At 53.7% G+C, this 17,138-nt stretch overlaps 1 protein-coding gene across 3 annotated transcripts in view; it reads left to right on the top strand.

Moving 5' to 3' along the window:
* The window catches only part of cpamd8 (C3 and PZP like alpha-2-macroglobulin domain containing 8), a 447,755-nt gene extending 445,696 nt beyond the window's left edge, over positions 1–2,059 (top strand). For all 3 annotated transcript variants that reach the window (XM_072482392.1, XM_072482391.1, XM_072482390.1), the window contains one exon: positions 1–2,059. This exon is cut by the window's left edge and continues 83 nt beyond it. The gene's annotated coding sequence lies outside the window, so the exon portion shown is untranslated.
* Positions 2,060–17,138: the final 15,079 nt, after the last annotated feature.

The following is a 17,138-nucleotide window of genomic DNA, read 5'->3' as shown; positions in this document are numbered from 1 at the left end:
GACCGAGCACTGTTGCTGAAGACAGCACAATATTATCTGCACCCAACTATTAAATAGACTAGACATATTTATCCTTTAGTATTTGTTTAAACCACACAAACACGTTAGTGGAATCTGGTATTTATATTTTGTAATTATAAATGTTCCGATCTTCACTCTGTGATATTTATATTTGTGTTTTAGTTAAAGGTCCTCTTTCCCCTAGAGCTGGGTCAAAGGTGGACCCCCCCCAACATTCATTATTTAATTATTTTTTAATTATTTACAATTTCTCCCTTCCGCTGCATTCGCGCTCTCGGTGGTGGGGGGGGGGGGGGGGGGTGATTAAGTGAGCTGCAAGGCTGCGCGTTTTCTGCCGGAATCTCCACTCTCCCAAGTCCCTCCTCATGACCCTGTCCTCTCTCTTCCCTACATAAATCCACCCCCCCACCCCCCAAAATAAATAAATAATTATATCTTAACCACCCTCCGCTCCTCCTCGATATCCTTTCACGGTTAACATTCAGATTGAAAGAGACTGATGGACAGTTGGTTCATGTCTCATCCTGCCCCTGACCAACACTGAATATTGGCCCTCAGTACATTCACCCCAAATGCTGGCCCCTTGTGTCTGTCCCGTCCCCCCATGATGGAGGCTCTGTGCCTGCTGCATGCTACCGTTGACCTCACAATGGGACAGTGTTGGGGGAGGTGGGCTTCCCAACACTAATCCATTGCCTCTGGGCCAGGCTGTGCAGTGGGAGGGATGTGGGATTTGTGTGTGGGGGTTGAAGGCGTTCATAGCTTCCAATAATAAAGGTGACAATCTTCCCCAAAACGTATTGATTCTGACTTTAATTCCGTGTTGGTACCAATTCATTATTGACTCTTCCACCTCCTTCCAACACATTTAACTCACTGACAGACACCAGCAGCGGGAGTCACAGTGACAGGAGGAGGCCATTCAGCCCATCAAGACTGCGCAACCAAGGGCCAAAACGGCAGAGCAGTGGTTAGCACTGCTGCCTCACGGCGCCGAGGTCCCAGGTTCGATCCCGGCTCTGGGTCACTGTCTGTGCGGAGTCTGCACGTTCTCCCCGTGTCTGCGTGGGTTTCCGCCGGGTGCTCTGGTTTCCTCTCACAGTCCTAAGACGTGCAGGTTAGGTGGATTGGCCATGATAAATTGCCCTTAGGTGAGTTGGGGCTACTGGTTTAAGGGGATATGGCGGAGGTGTGGCTTAAGTGGGGTGCTCCTTCCAAGAGACGATGCAGACTCGATGGGCTGAATGGCCTCCTTCTGCACTGTAAATTCTATGATGTCTAATCAGTACCTCAACTGTTTTTGCCCCCCCCACGCTCCCCCCCCACAGTGTTTAACCTGCGGTCTGCCCGCTGCAATTACATGTCAACTCCCGCCATTCGCAAATTTGTCCACCCCCCCCCCCCCCCACCCCACCCCGTGAATGTACAGGTAATCATGGTTTACGGACACAAAACTGCACCCGTCAGCAATTTAGGGTTTGCTCAGCTCTCATCTTTCCCACGTAGAAAGGCAGACTGCAGAGCCATCGCTGCACTGGCACAAATTCCCTGTGTGCGACTTCACACTTTGCAGGAATGGATCCCCCAGGAAGAGCGGGAGTTGACTGTATCTATTTTGCCCCCGATAGTACAGATGCCGCCATCAAGTGGACAATATCAGGTACTACAGCAATGAGCTAGATTCTTTGCAGCATCAGACGAGGCCATTCAGCCCATCTCCTGTGCTGACCTTTTGCGAAAAGTGTCCATTTAATCACACTCCCCTGCTCTTTCCCTATTGTCCAGTGAGTTTTTTTTTCCCCTTCCCGTGTTTATCCAACTAACTTTTGGATTCTCGCTTTTGGTTTAATATTTATCCCTTTTATCAAGGTCATAACATACAGATGATCTGGTCAATGTTACCTTGCTGTTTCGTGGGATCTTTCTTTCATGTTTCCGACATTACCTCAGTGACTATACTTCAAAAGTACATCATTGGCTGTTCGGGCGGCCAGGGAATTGTGAAATACGAAAAATATATGAAAAATGTTGTTTTCTATTTGATTTATTTCCAGTATATTCCTGATCACTATAACTCATTGAGTTTTAAAAAAACACAGATTTCCTTCTGTCTCTTCCACTTCTTGTTGCCAATCACCTTAAATCACTGTCCTCTGGTTGCTGTTCATTCTGCCACTGGGACTAATTTGTTCTCATTTACAAAATCATTCACGATTCTAAAACCCCTATAAAATAACCTTCTTTCTCTAAGGAGAACAATTCCAGCTTCTCCAGCCGTTCCACATTAACTGAAGTCCCTCATCCTTGACACCATTCTTGTTCATCTCCTCTCCACCGTCTCCAAGGCTCTCACATCCTTCCTGATGTGTAATGCTCAGAATTGAACACAATTCTCCAGCTGACGCTGAACCGGTGATTTATAAAGGATTAACGTTTTTTGCTCTGTTGAAAGATTTGTGAATATATACATCCCCAAGTCGTCCTTTTCTCACCCCGCCCCCCCCCCCCCCTTTAACATTTGTACCATTTAGTTCAGATTGTTTCTTCAACAGTGCATAAGTAGGCCATTCGGCCCATCAAGTCTGCACCAACCCTCCGAAAGGGTACCCTACCTAGGCCCACTCCCCTGTCACCCCGTAACCCCACCTAACTGTTGGACACTAAGGGGCAATTTCATCATGGCCAATCTGCACATCTTTGGACTGTGGGAGGAAACCGGAGCACCCGGAGGAAACCCACGGGGGAGAACATCCAAACTCCACACAGACAGTCACCCAAGGGCGGAATCAAACCAGGGTCCCTGGTGTTGTGGGGCAGCAGTGCTAACCACTGCCACCATGCCGTTAGGATCTATTCTTGACCCCTCCAATTTATCATTTCCATGCTGCTCCTTGGTAATATCATCTGAAAACAATGCCATTTTCACAAGTGCACTGTTACCACCCAACTTGGCCTCACCGTGAACTCTCCCAACCCAACCATCATCTCCGAATGGTCAACACATTTAGTGCTAGAACTCTCTGCCTCAAAGGGTGGTACAGGCGCGAGCACTCACAGCATTTAAGAAGCATTTAGATGAGCATTTGAAACGCCACAGCATGCAAGGCTACAAACCCAGTGCTGGATAATGGGATTAGAATAGATAGGTGCTTGTTGGCCGACACAGACATGATGGGCCGAAAAGCCTCTTTTTGTGCTGTAAAACGGACTACTGGAATAGACGAAACTTCAGTTAAATCACTTGGACTTTTTTTTTAAATTTAGAGTACCCAATTAATTTTTTCCAATTAAGGGGCAATTTAGCGTGGCCAATCCACCTACCCTGCACATCTTTTTGGGTTGTGGGGTTGTACTGTAATTACTGATCAATGGATATTTTTCAGGCTGGAGGAATATTTGCAATGGGGCCCCCCCTCCAGGGGTCAGTAATCAGGCCCTTGCTTTTCCTGCTATATGTTAATGATCTAGATCTTAGTGCGCAGGAGACAATTACAAAGTTTGCAGACAATACAAAACTTGGAAGCATTGTAAACTGTGACGAGGACAGTGTAGAACTTCAAAAGGACTTAGACAAGTTGGTGGAGTGGGCATATAGATGGAAGATAATAATAATCTTTATTATTGTTACAAGTAGGCTTGCATTAACACTGCAATGAAGTTACTTTGAAAATCCCCTTGTCGCCACATTCCGTCGCCTGTTCGGGTACACAGAGAGAGAATTCAGAATGTCCAAATTACCGAACCGCGGGGGCAGGATTCTCCGCGAACCGGCGGGGTGGGCCACTCCAGCGCCGAGGAGTGGCGTGAACCACTCTGGCGTCGGGTCGCCCCGAAGGTGTGGAATCCTCCGCACCTTCAGGGGCTAGGCTAGCGCCTAGCTTGTGCCATGTTCTTTTTCGGAATGGCAACCGGTGACGAGTGGTGTCCCGCAGGGTTCAGTGTTGGGGCCACAGCTGTTCTCTTTATATATTAACGATCTAGATGACGGGACTGGGGGCATTCTGGCTAAGTTTGCCGATGATACAAAGATAGGTGGAGGGGCAGGTAGTATGGAGGAGGTGGGGAGGCTGCAGAAAGATTTAGACAGTTTAGGAGAGTGGTCCATGAAATGGCTGATGAAATTCAACGTGGGCAAGTGCGAGGTCTTGCACTTTGGAAAAAAGAATAGAGGCATGGACTATTTTCTAAACGGTGACAAAATTCAAAATGCTGAAGTGCAAAGGGACTTGGGAGTCCGAGTCCAGGATTCTCTAAAGGTAAACTTGCAGGTTGAGTCCGTAATTAAGAAAGCAAATGCAATGTTGTCATTCATCTCAAGAGGCTTGGAATATAAAAGCAGGGATGTACTTCTGAAGCTTTATAAAGCATTAGTTAGGCCCCATTTAGAATACTGTGAGCAATTTTGGGCCCCACACCTCAGGAAGGACATACTGGCACTGGAGCGGGTCCAGCGGAGATTCACACGGATGATCCCAGGAATGGTAGGCCTAACATACGATGAACGTCTGAGGATCCTGGGATTATATTCATTGGAGTTTAGGAGGTTGAGGGGAGATCTAATAGAAACTTACAAGATAATGAATGGCTTAGATAGGGTGGATGTAGGGAAGTTGTTTCCATTAGCAGGGGAGACTAGGACCCGGGGGCACAGCCTTAGAATAAAAGGGAGTCACTTTAGAACAGAGATGAGGAGAAATTTCTTCAGCCAGAGAGTGGTGGGTCTGTGGAATTCATTGCCACAGAGGGCGGTGGAGGCCGGGACGTTGAGTGTCTTTAAGACAGAAGTTGATAAATTCTTGATTTCTCGAGGAATTAAGGGCTATGGAGAGAGAGCGGGTAAATGGAGTTGAAATCAGCCATGATTGAATGGTGGAGTGGACTCGATGGGCCGAATGGCCTTACTTCCGCTCCTATGTCTTATGCCAGCCGGCGCGGAAGGGCTTAGCACCATGCCAACCGGCGCTGAAGGGCCTCCACCGGCGGTGCAAGTTGGCGCATGCACGCCAGTGTGTGCTGGCGTCATCCATGCGCAGGGGGGGTTCATCTCCGCGCCGGCCATCGCGGACTGTTACAGCGGCTGCTGCGGAGGAATAGAGTGCCCCCACGGCACAGGCCCGCTCGCGGATCGATGGGCCCCGATCGCGGGCCAGGCCACCATGGGGGCACCCCCTGGGGCCAGATCCCCCCGCGCTCCCCCGAGAATCCCGGAGGCCGCCCTCAGAGCCAGGTCCCGCCGGTAAGTACCTGTTGTAATTTACGCCGGCTTGACCGGCCGATAACGGGCGGCCACTCGGCCCATCGCGGGCTGGAAAATCGCTGGGAGGGCCGCTGCTAATGGCCCCCGACCGACGCGGCGCGATTCCCGCCCCCGCTAAATCCCCGGCGCCGGAGAATTCGGCAGCCATCGAGGGCGGGATTCACGCCGCTCCCCGGCGATTCTCCGACCCTGCGGTGGGGTCGGAGAATCCCGCCCCATGTCTTTCGGGACATGTGGGAGGAAAACGGAGCACCTGGAGGAAACCCATGCAGACACCGAGAGAACGTGCAGACTCCGCCGGGAATCGAACCTGGGACCCTGGCGCTGTGAAGTAACAGTGCTAACCACTGTGCCACTGTGCAATGTGGGGAAGTGTAAGGTGATGCATTTTGCAAGGAAGAACGTGGAGAGACAATATTAAATAAGGAAATTCTTAAGGGGGTGCAGGAGCAGAGGGACCTGGGTGTATTTGTGAATAGATCATTGAAGGTGGCAGGACAGATGGAGAGAGCAATTAATAAAGCAGATAGTATCTTGGGCTTTAGGGGCAGAGAGTACAAGAGCAAGGAGGTTATGCTGAACTTGTACAAGACACTAGTTAGACCTCAGCTGGAAAATTGTACAGTTCTGGCAGCCTATAGTAAGGATGTGAACGTAATGGAGAGAGTGCGGAAGAGGTTCATAAGAAACCAAAAGAGAAAATGCTGGAAAAACTCAGCAGGATCTGTAAAGAGAGAAAAAAGAGCTAATGTTTCGAGTCTAGATGACCCTTTGTCAAAGGTGTCATAATATACATCAGTGCATTATGGAGCAATCACATACACACACTGATGGACATGCAGTAGCACCAACCAGCATACATAACACCGCAGCCAATCACCAGTGAGAGCACAAGCACTATAAAGACAGGGGACAGGAGAGTTCCCGCTCATTCTAGTAGCAGCCAGCTCAGAGCACAGAGCTCACAGCCTGCATCACAGACATTCACCATGTGCTGAGTGCCTCACCATAGCTAGTGATAGGAGAGGGTCCACAGTTAAGCTGGTATTGCTTATACCCACGTTTACAGCATGTTAGCATAGTTGAACAGTTAATAAAATAGCGTTACACCACTTCCAGCATTGTTGGCTTGTTTGTGAACCAGAACACCCAACACGACAAAAGGAAGGTTTTATAAGAATGTTTCCAGGGTTGAGAAACTTCAGTTATGAGGATAGATTTGAGGGGTTGGGACTGTTCTCCTTGGAGAGAAGGCGGCTAAGAGGAGATTTGATAGAGATGTTCAAAATCATGAGGGGGCTGGACAGAGTAGAGCGAGAGAAACTGCTCTCACTCGTGAAAGGATCAAGAACGAGAGGGCACAGATTTAAAGTGATTTGCAGAAGAAGCAAATGTGATGTGAGGAACAAAACACTTTCACACAGCGAGAGGTCTGGGCCTGGAAGTGTGTTGGAGGCAGGTTCAGTTGAGGCATTCAGAAGGGCATTAGATGATTAATTGAATAGAAACAATGTGCAGGGATACGGGGAAAAGGTTGGGGAATAGCACTAAGTCATGATGCTTGTTTGGAGAGACGGCCCAGATACGATGGGCCGAATGGCCTCCGCCTGCACCATAACGATTCTGTGATATACTGTGGAAGCCACAATTGAAATGAATGAATTAAATGAAAATCGCTTATTTTCACAAGTAGGCTTCAAATGAAGTTACTGTGAAAAGCCCCTAGTCGCCACATTCCGGCGCCTGTTCGGGGAGGCTGGTACGGGAATTGAACCGTGCTGCTGGCCTGCCTTGGTCTGCTTTCAAAGCCAGCGATTTAGCCCTGTGCTAAACCAGCCAATTCTATCCCACTCCTTGGTAACTCTGAGCTTGAAGCAGACTTTTGGAGTCATATTCGATCGTGAGAGGGCGGCATGTGGCGCATTGGTTAGCACTGGGACTGCGGCGCTGAGGACCCCGGGTTCGAATCCTGGCCCTGGGCCACTGTCCGTGTGGAGTTTGCACCTTCTCTCCGTGCCTGCGTGGGTTTCACCCCCACAACCCAAAGATATGCAGTTTGTGTGGATTGGACACGCTAGCCCCTCAATTGGAAAAAAAACATAATTGGGTACTCTAAATTTAAAAAAAAAAAATTTGATAATGACATAAGCTTCTGACCTGCTATTGACATCATCGCCCTAATTCCACCTCGGCAGCCGATGTCATTCAGAGCTTTGCTGCCGATATCCAAACTCGGACCAAATCTTGTTCCCCCATCATCCCTGGCTCCCGTGAAAGCAATGCCTCCATTTTTAAATTCTCATCCTTCTTTGCAACCATGCCATAGCTACGCCCCTCTCTATCTTTGTAACCTCTTCCAACCCGATGAGATCCCTTCATTCCTCTCCCCAAAGCCTGTCCACCAGCTACAAGACACAAGTCAGGGGTGTAATGGAATACTCTCCACTCGCTTGGATGAGTGCAGCTCCAACGACACTCAAGAAGCTCGACACCATCCAGGACAAAGCAGCCCGCTTGACTAGCAGCCAATCTACAAACATTCGCTCCCTCCACTCCTTGGAGTTCAGAAGAATGAGAGGTGATAGGATTGAAACCGACAAGGTTCTTAGGGGATTAGACAGGGTCAATGTTGGGAGATGTTTCCACTCATGGGGAAGTATAGGTCCAAAGGGCATCGTCACAGAATAAGGAGATACTCATTTAAGATGGATTTGAGGAAGAATTTCTTCTCTCTAAGAGTGGTGAATCTTTGGAATTCTTTACAGCAGGAAGCTGTGGAGGCCGATTCCTTGAACGTGTTCAAGACAGATCGACACCGGGCCCTTGCCACGGCGGGACTCCCATCCCCGCCCAAGAAACACTCCAGCAGCCCAGTGGTGATAGCCACCTCCAGACGTGGAACCAACTATGGCAGCAATTCGGACTGACCGAAATGTCCGACAAAGCCCCCATCTGCAATAACCACAGATTCACACGAGCACTCACCAACGCCACCTTCAAAAGGTGGAGACAGGACGGGGGGACATTGTCAGTCAGGGACATATATACTGATGGTAGGGTCACAACACTGGAAGAACTGATACAAGATTCCAACTAACTAAAGGCAACAAACTCAGATACCTGCAGCTTAAAAGGTTCCTACGGAAGGAGACAAGGACATACCCGCGACCACTAAGACGTACACCATTAGAAGAGCTACTGGACAAGTGGAGGAGGCGTCCTGTAAAGGAACAACCCTCCGGGCCCTGACCACAGCAGCACTCCCATCCTCCTCAACCAGGTACACAACGAGCCCAGTGGTAGCGGCCACGCTGAGAACGTGGACCCAGTTGAGACAGCACTTCGGGATAACTAAAATGTCCCTTATGGCCCCCATCTGCAGCAATCACAGATTCCCCCCAGCCAAGCTAGATACCACCTTCAAAAGATGGAGGCGGGACGGGGGCACACTACGGTCGGGGACTTCTCCGTAGGGCACAGACTGGCGACACTAGACGAACTGATGAGGAAGTGGAGGCTAGCAAAACGACAGGAATTGAGACACCTCCAAATAAAATACTTCCTCCGCAAAGAGACAGTAGGGTACCCTGGGGCCCCAGAAAGCACACTGCTAGAGGACCTGATAGGCACAAGCAGCAAGAAGGGAGGGCTATGTGGGAAAATATACGGACAGCTACTGGTCAGAGCCCGGACTCCACTGGACGGGACCAGACAAAAATGGGAGGACGAACTGGGGACAGAAGTAAGATGGGGACTCTGGAGCGAAGCACTGAGCAGGGTGAGCTCCACCTCCTCCTGCGCAAGGCTAAGCCTAATGCAGCTCAAAGTGGTGCACAGAGCGCACCTGACCAGAACCCGAATGAGCAGGTTTTTCCCGGAGGTGGAGGACAAATGTGAGAGGTGCCAGACGGGCCTGGCCAACCACACCCACATGTTTTAGGCTTGCCCCAAGCTTGCTGGGTTCTGGACAGCCTTCTCCGAGGCAATGTCCATGGTTGCGGGGGTGAGGGTGAAGCCGTGCCCAATAGTGGTAATCTTCAGGGTATCGGAGCAGCCAGAGCTACACATGGGGAAGGGGGCCAACGCCCTTGCTTTCGCTTCCCTAATTGCACGCTGGAGAATCCTGCTCGGCTGGCGATCGGCAGCACCACCCAAAGCTGCAGACTGGCTCACTGACCTCTCGGAATTTCTCCCCCTGGAGAAGATTAAGTACGCCATCCGAGGGTCAGGGGAAGGCTTCCTGGATACTTGGGGGCAGTCCTTCGGCCTGTTCCAAAACCTGTTCGAGGCCAGCAACGAGGAGTAAGCCAGGGAAAAAAAAGATGAAGAACCAAAGGGGGGGCGGAGAAAAATGGGGAAACCACAAGAGAAGAGGAAGGGGGGGGATATCATAGACCGATCCAGAGGGCAGCAAAATGTACGTACAGTTAGTCAAATGAAGGACAAAACAAACTTCTCTGTAAAATAAAGCAAATTAGCGCGGGCAAGAAAAATGTAATATATATAAGCGACAACTGTTTAATAATATGAGAAAACCAATAAAAAGATTTTCAATAAAAAAGAATAGCCACTGGACGCAGGCATCCTAGACAGTGGGAACTCTAGTGACATGTGTGAATGACTGCTAGAGAGGGCCAAACCCAAACTGGACACGACAAGGAGGAAATGGGAGGAAGACTTGGAGTTTGAAACAGGGCGGGGTCTCTGGAGCGAAGCACTGCACAGGGTCAACTCTACCTCCACATGCGCGAGGCTCAACCTCACGCAGCTAAAAGTGGTACATAGAGCCCACTTGACCAGAGCCCGAATGAGTAGGTTCTTCCCGGAGGTGAAGGATAGATGTGAACGGTGCCAAGGAGGCCCGGCCAACCACGCCCGCATGTTCCGGTCTTGCCCCAGACTTGCAGGGTACTGGGCAGCCTTCTTCGAGGCAATGTCCAAAGTGGTGGGGATGAGGGTGGGGCCGTGCCCGAAGGTGGTGGTCTTCGGGGTATCAGACCAACCAGATCTGTTCATGGGGGGAAGGGGGACGCCCTTGCCTTTGCCTCCCTGATTGCCCACCGCAGAATCCTGTGGTCCGACCAATCAGGATTTCTCCAAATGGAGAAAATCAAATTCGCCATCCGTGGGTTGGAAAAGGGCTTCCACAAAACATGGGAGCCGTTCACCCGACTGTTCCGGGACCTGTTTGTGGCCAGCACATCAATAAATAAATAGCCGGGGAGTGGCGGAGGGGGGGGGGGGGGGGCAGCACGGTGGTTAGCACTGCTGTCTCACGGTGCCCAGAACCCAGGTCAGATCCCGGCCCCGGGTCACAGTCCGTGTGGAATTTGTACATTCTCTCCGTATCTGAGTGTGTGCACCCCCTCCCCCCCGCACCTCTCCCACCCCCCCACCCATCCACCCCAAAAGTATGTGTGGGGTCAGGGATTGGCCAGGCTAAATTGCTCATTAATTGGAAAAGAGGAATTGGACACTTTAAATATAGATTTTTAATGGACTTAATGAGTATTCAATCAACCACGATATTAAATGGCAGGGGCTGGATGGCCTCCTCCTGTTCCTGTTTCTTACGGTCCCCCTCCTCTCCTGAAGGTGCTGACTCTCACTGGGGTACGGGTCCCCCTCCTCTCCTGAGGGTGCTGACCCTCACTGGGTTACGGGTCCCCCTCCTCTCCTGAGGGTGCTGACTCTCACTGGGTACAGGTCCCCCTCCTCTCCTGAGGGTGCTGACTCTCACTGGGGTACGGGTCCCCCTCCTCTCCTGAGGGTGCTGACCCTCACTGGGTTACGGGTCCCCCTCCTCTCCTGAAGGTGCTGACTCTCACTGGGGTACGGGTCCCCCTCCTCTCCTGAAGGTGCTGACTCTCACTGGGGTACGGGTCCCCCTCCTCTCCTGAAGGTGCTGACTCTCACTGGGGTACGGGTCCCCCTCCTCTCCTGAAGGTGCTGACTCTCACTGGGTACAGGTCCCCCTCCTCTCCTGAGGGTGCTGACTCTCACTGGGTACGGGTCCCCCTCCTCTCCTGAGGGTGCTGACTCTCACTGGGTACGGGTCCCCCTCCTCTCCTGAGGGTGCTGACTCTCACTGGGTACGGGTCCCCCTCCTCTCCTGAGGGTGCTGACTCTCACTGGGTACGGGTCCCCCTCCTCTCCTGAGGGTGCTGACTCACAATGGGGTACGGGTCCCCCTCCTCTCCTGAAGGTGCTGACTCTCACTGGGTATGGGTCCCCCTCCTCTCCTGAAGGTGCTGACTCTCACTGGGGTACGGGTCCCCCTCCTCTCCTGAAGGTGCTGACTCTCACTGGGTATGGGTCCCCCTCCTCTCCTGAAGGTGCTGACTCTCACTGGGGTACGGGTCCCCCTCCTCTCCTGAAGGTGCTGACTCTCACTGGGTATGGGTCCCCCTCCTCTCCTGAGGGTGCTGACTCTCACTGGGTACGAGTCCCCCTCCTCTTCTGAAGGTGCTGACTCTCACTGGGGTACGGGTCCCCCTCCTCTCCTGAAGGTGCTGACTCTCACTGGGTATGGGTCCCCCTCCTCTCCTGAAGGTGCTGACTCTCACTGGGGTACGGGTCCCCCTCCTCTCCTGAAGGTGCTGACCCTCACTGGGTTACGGGTCCCCCTCCTCTCCTGAGGGTGCTGACTCTCACTGGGTACGTGTCCCCCTCCTCTCCTGAAGGTGCTGACTCTCACTGGGGTACGGGTCCCCCTCCTCTCCTGAAGGTGCTGACTCTCACTGGGTATGGGTCCCCCTCCTCTCCTGAAGGTGCTGACTCTCACTGGGTGCGGGTCCCCCTCCTCTCCTGAAGGTGCTGACTCTCACTGGGTATGGGTCCCCCTCCTCTCCTGAAGGTGCTGACTCTCACTGGGTACGGGTCCCCCTCCTCTCCTGAGGGTGCTGACTCTCACTGGGGTACGGGTCCCCCTCCTCTGCTGAGGGTGCTGACCCTCACTGGGGTACGGGTCCCCCTCCTCTCCTGAGGGTGCTGACTCTCACTGGGTATGGGTCCCCCTCCTCTCCTGAAGGTGCTGACTCTCACTGGGGTACGGGTCCCCCTCCTCTCCTGAAGGTGCTGACTCTCACTGGGGTACGGGTCCCCCTCCTCTCCTGAGGGTGCTGACTCTCACTGGGTACGGGTCCCCCTCCTCGTGAAGGTGCTGACTCTCACTGGGGTACGGGTCCCCCTCCTCTCCTGAAGGTGCTGACTCTCACTGGGGTACGGGTCCCCTTCCTCTCCTGAAGGTGCTGACTCTCACTGGGGTACGGGTCCCCCTCCTCTCCTGAAGGTGCTGACTCTCACTGGGGTACGGGTCCCCCTCCTCTCCTGAAGGTGCTGACTCTCACTGGGTATGGGTCCCCCTCCTCTCCTGAAGGTGCTGACTCTCACTGGGGTACGGGTCCCCCTCCTCTCCTGAAGGTGCTGACTCTCACTGGGTATGGGTCCCCCTCCTCTCCTGAGGGTGCTGACTCTCACTGGGTACGAGTCCCCCTCCTCTTCTGAAGGTGCTGACTCTCACTGGGGTACGGGTCCCCCTCCTCTCCTGAAGGTGCTGACTCTCACTGGGTATGGGTCCCCCTCCTCTCCTGAAGGTGCTGACTCTCACTGGGGTACGGGTCCCCCTCCTCTCCTGAAGGTGCTGACCCTCACTGGGTTACGGGTCCCCCTCCTCTCCTGAGGGTGCTGACTCTCACTGGGTACGTGTCCCCCTCCTCTCCTGAAGGTGCTGACTCTCACTGGGGTACGGGTCCCCCTCCTCTCCTGAAGGTGCTGACTCTCACTGGGTATGGGTCCCCCTCCTCTCCTGAAGGTGCTGACTCTCACTGGGTGCGGGTCCCCCTCCTCTCCTGAAGGTGCTGACTCTCACTGGGTATGGGTCCCCCTCCTCTCCTGAAGGTGCTGACTCTCACTGGGTACGGGTCCCCCTCCTCTCCTGAGGGTGCTGACTCTCACTGGGGTACGGGTCCCCCTCCTCTGCTGAGGGTGCTGACCCTCACTGGGGTACGGGTCCCCCTCCTCTCCTGAGGGTGCTGACTCTCACTGGGTATGGGTCCCCCTCCTCTCCTGAAGGTGCTGACTCTCACTGGGGTACGGGTCCCCCTCCTCTCCTGAAGGTGCTGACTCTCACTGGGGTACGGGTCCCCCTCCTCTCCTGAGGGTGCTGACTCTCACTGGGTACGGGTCCCCCTCCTCGTGAAGGTGCTGACTCTCACTGGGGTACGGGTCCCCCTCCTCTCCTGAAGGTGCTGACTCTCACTGGGGTACGGGTCCCCTTCCTCTCCTGAAGGTGCTGACACTCACTGGGGTACGGGTCCCCCTCCTCTCCTGAAGGTGCTGACTCTCACTGGGGTACGGGTCCCCTTCCTCTCCTGAGGGTGCTGACTCTCACTGGGGTACGGGTCCCCCTCCTCTCCTGAAGGTGCTGACTTTCAATGGGTACGGGTCCCCCTCCTCTCTTGAGGGAGTGCTACACTCAGATGGTCATGACTGAGTGACCACCACATTGTTAGAGCGTCAGTACCGAGGCAGGGCCGCACTGTCAGAGGGTCAGTACTGAGGGAGTGCTGCACTGTCAGAGGGTCAGTACCGAGGCAGCGCCGCACTGTCAGAGGGTCAGTACTGAGGGAGTGCTGCACTGTCAGAGGGTCAGTACTGAGGGAGTGCTGCACTGTCAGATGGTCAGTACTGAGGGAGAGCTGCACTGTCAGAGGGTCAGTACTGAGGAAGTGCCGCACTGTCAAATGGTCTGTACTGAGCAAGAGCTGCACTGTCAGATGGTCAGTACTGAGTGAGTGCCGCACTGTTGGAGGCTCAGTACTGTGGGAGTGCTGCACCATAACAGGGTCAGTACTGATGGACTGCTGCACTGTCAGAGGGTCAGTACTGAGGGAGCGCTGCACTGTCAGAGGGCCAGTACTGAGGAACTGCTGCACTGTCAGAGGGTCCGTACTGAGGAAGTGCTGAGGAACTGCCGCACTATTGGAGACTCAGTACTGTGGGAGTGCCGCACTCTCAGAGGGTCAGTACTGAGGACGTTCTGCACTGTTGGAGGCTCAGTACTGTCGGAGTGCTGCACTGTAGGAGGGTCTGTACTGAGGGAGCGCTGCACCATAAGAGGGTCAGTAATGTGGGACTGCTGCACTGTCAGAGGGTCAGTACTGAGGGAGTGCTGCACTGTCAGAGGGTCAGTACTGAGGGACTGCTGCACTGTCAGAGGGTCAGTACTGAGGGACTGCTGCACTGTCAGAGGGTCAGTACTGAGGGAGTGCTGCACTGTCAGAGGGTCAGTACTGAGGGAGTGCTGCACTGTCAGAGGGTCAGGATTGAGGGAGCACCGCATTGTCAGAGGGTCAGTACTGAGGGGGTGCTTCACAGTCAGATGGTCAGTGCTAAGGGAATGCTGCACTGTTGGAGGGTTAGTGCTGAGGGAGCGCTGTACTGTCAGAGGGTCAGTACTGAGGGAGTGCTGCACTGTCAGAGTGGCAGAACTGAGTTAGTGTTGCACTGTCAGAGGGTCAGTACTGAGGGAGTGCTGCACTGTCAGAGGGTCAGTGCTGAGGGAGTGCTGCACTGTCAGAGGGTCATTACTGAGGGAGTGCTGCACTGTCAGAGGGTCAGTGCTGAGGGAGTACTGCACTGTCAGAGGGTCATTGCTGAGGGAATGCTGCACTGTCAGAGGGTCATTACTGAGGGAGTGCTGCACTGTCAGAGGGTCAGTGCTGAGGGAGTGCTGCACTGTCAGACGGTCAGTACTGAGGGAGTGCTGCACTGTCAGAGGGTCAGTGCTGAGGGAGTGCTGCACTGTCAGAGGGTCATTACTGAGGGAGTGCTGCACTGTCAGAGGGTCAGTGCTGAGGGAGCACTGCACTGTCAGAGGGTCAGTGCTGAGGGGGAGCTGCACTGTCAGAGGGTCAGTGCTGAGGGAGTGCTGCACTGTCAGAGGGTCATTACTGAGGGAGTGCTGCACTGTCAGAGGGTCAGTGCTGAGGGAGTGCTGCACTGTCAGAGGGTCATTACTGAGGGAATGCTGCACTGTCAGAGGGTCAGTACTGAGTGAGTGCTGCACTGTCAGAGGGTCAGTGCTGAGGGGGAGCTGCACTGTCAGAGGGTCAGTACTGAGGGAGTGCTGCACTGTCAGAGGGTCAGTACTGCGGAACTGCCGCACTGTTGGAAGCTCAGCACTGAGGAAGTGATGTACTGTCAGGGGGTCAGTACTGAGGGAGTGCTGCACTGTCAGAGGGTCAGTACTGAGGGAGAGCATCACTGTCAGAGGGTCAGTACTGAGGGAATGCTGCACTGTCGTGGGGCCAGTACTGAGGACATACTGAACTGTCAGAAGGTCAGTGTTGAGGGACCACTGCATTGTCAGAGGGTCAGTACTGAGGGGGTGCTGCACTGTCAGAGGGTCAGTACTGAGGAAGTGCTGCACTGTCAGAGGGTCAGTACTGAGGAAGTGCTGCACTGTCAGAGGGTCAGTACTGAGGGAGTGCTGCACTGTCAGAGGGTCAGTACTGAGGGAGCGCTGTACTGTCGGAGGGTCAGTGCTGAGTGAGTGTCAAACTGTCACGTCGTCAGTGCTGAGGGAGTGCTGCACTATCAGAGGGTCAGTACTGTGGAGTGCTGCACTGTCAGAGGGTCAGTACTGAGGGTGCACTGTACTGGCAGAGGGTCAGTGCTGAGGAAGTGCTGCAGTGTCAGAGGGTCAGTGCTGAGGGGCTGCTACATTGTCGGAGGGTCAGTACTGAGGGGCTGCTGCGCTGTCCGAGGGTCAGTACGAAGGGAGAGTTGCACGATCAGAGTGTCAGTACTGAGGGAGTGCTGCACTGTCAGGGGGTCAGTACTGAGGGAGAGCACCATTGTCAGAGGGTCAGTACTGAGGGAGTGCCGCACTTTCAGAGGGCCAGTACTGAGGACATACTGAACTGTCAGAAGGTCAGTGTTGAGGGAGCACCGCATTGTCAGAAGGTGAGTACTGAGGGGGTGCTGCACCGTCAGGGGATCAGTACTGAGGGAGTGCTGCACTGTCAGAGGGTCCGTACTGAGGGAGTGCTGCACCGTCAAAGGGTCATTGGTGAGGGAGTGCTGCACTGTCAGAGGGTCAGTACTGAGGGTGTGCTGCACTGTCAGAGGGTCAGTACTGAGGGAGTGCTGCACTGTCAGAGGGTCAATACTGAGGGAGTGCTGCACTGTCAGAGGGTCAGTACTGAGGGAGTGCTGCACTGTCAGAGGGTCAGCACTGAGGAGATGCTGCACTGTTGGAGGCTCAGTACTGAGGGAGCGCTGCACCGTAAGAGGGTCAGTACTGTCAGACTGCTGCACTGTCAGAGGGTCAGTACTGAGGGAGTGCTGCACTGTCAGAGGGTCAATGCTGAGGGAGTGTTGCACTGTCAGAGGGTCAGTACTGAGGGAGTGCTACACTGTCAGACGGTCAGTACTGAGGGAATGCTGCACTGTCAGACGGTTAGCACTGAGGGAGCGCTGCACTGTCAGACGGTTAGCACTGAGGGAGCACTGCACTGTCAGAGGGTCAGTACTGAGGGAGTGCTGCACTGTCAGACGGTCAGTACTGAGGGAATGCTGCACTGTCAGACGGTTAGCACTGAGGGAGCGCTGCACTGTCAGACGGTTAGCACTGAGGGAGCGCTGCACCTGTCAGATGGTCAGTACTGAGGGAGTGCTGCACTGTCAGAGGGTCAGTACTGAGGGAGTGCTGCACTGTCAGAGGGTCAGTACTGAGGGAGTGCTGCATTGTCAGAGGGTCAGTACTGAGGGAGTGCTGCACTGTCAGATGGTCAGTGCTGAGGAAGTGCTGCACTGTTGTAGGGTCAGTACTGAGGGAGTGCTGCAGTATCAGAAT

The sequence above is a fragment of the Scyliorhinus torazame genome, chromosome 18, assembly GCF_047496885.1.
Source record: "Scyliorhinus torazame isolate Kashiwa2021f chromosome 18, sScyTor2.1, whole genome shotgun sequence".
In the NCBI taxonomy this organism is placed as follows: domain Eukaryota; kingdom Metazoa; phylum Chordata; class Chondrichthyes; order Carcharhiniformes; family Scyliorhinidae; genus Scyliorhinus; species Scyliorhinus torazame.
The sequence above is the reverse complement of the archived record's forward strand: the minus strand, read 5'-3'. Positions and strand labels throughout refer to the sequence as shown.